This window comes from Echinops telfairi, unplaced genomic scaffold (genome assembly GCF_000313985.2).
Source record: "Echinops telfairi isolate 266 unplaced genomic scaffold, ASM31398v2 ScPeMD7_5592;HRSCAF=6446, whole genome shotgun sequence".
Lineage (NCBI taxonomy): Eukaryota > Metazoa > Chordata > Mammalia > Afrosoricida > Tenrecidae > Echinops > Echinops telfairi.
The window spans coordinates 45,623,854-45,624,938 of record NW_022109491.1 but is presented as its reverse complement, the minus strand read 5'-3'; positions in this window follow the sequence as shown (position 1 = coordinate 45,624,938).

Genomic DNA, 1,085 nt, shown 5'->3' with positions numbered 1-1,085 from the left:
GCACACAAGAGCAAACGAAGTGGGAAGGAGAAAATGTGGAACACATCCTGGCCCACCAAAACCCAAGGACGATATTCCTGCTCACAGCAGCCAATGCACAGAGAGGACCCTAGGGCCAGCCCCACCGCGAGACACGACATCCCTCAGTGAACCATAGCGCTTCAGGCACAACACTGGAGGCACAGTGAGGGAATTGTGCCTGATCTACCCCAGCACTCTGGGGCAAAATGATAAGGCTATGTGACAGTGCAGCAAGTGGAGCAAAGCAATGAAGTGTTCAGGGAATACCAAAAATAGACTTTGGGGTCAGGGCGTGGCACCGCATCAGACACTACTAGAAAACACTCCTAAAGGACAACAAACAGACCATGAACTATTTATAGGCTTTCCTTTCTTTTTTTGTCATTAGTATTTGCCATTGGTTTTTTGGTTGTTGTTGCTTTTTTTGTTTTGTTTTCTTCTGATGCTTAGTTTTGTTGTGTGTGTGTGTGTGTGTGTGTGTGTGTGTGTGTGCCCTTATTATTGTCTCCACATGCCTATCTAGATAAGATAGGCAGGATAAATAATCCGGAGGAGAAAACAACAGGACCAATATTTCCAGGGGAACTCAGGGAACGGGGAGGCAGGGGAAAGCAATTATGTGTTAACAAACCCAGGGACAAAGGAACAACAAGTAATCTAAAATCAATGGTGAGGAGGGTGTAGGATGCCTGGTAGGGCTTGATCAAGGGCAATGTAACCAAGAAGAATTACTGAAACCGGAATGAAAGCTGAACATGATATTGGTACAAGAGAAAAATAAAAGGAAATAGAGGAAAGAACTAGGAGGTAAAGGGCATTTATACAGGCATGTACATATGTAAATATATTTATATATAACGATAGGAAAATAGATCTATGTACATATATTTATAGGTTTAGTATTAAGGTGGCAGATGGTCATTGGACCTCTACTTAAGTATTCCCGCAACACAAGAACACTTTGTTCTAATAATCTGGAATTCTGTGTTGCTCACATTCCCGTCAAAATGACTGAAGACAAAATAGGAGCATATGAAAATGTGGTGAAGAAAGCTGATGGTGCC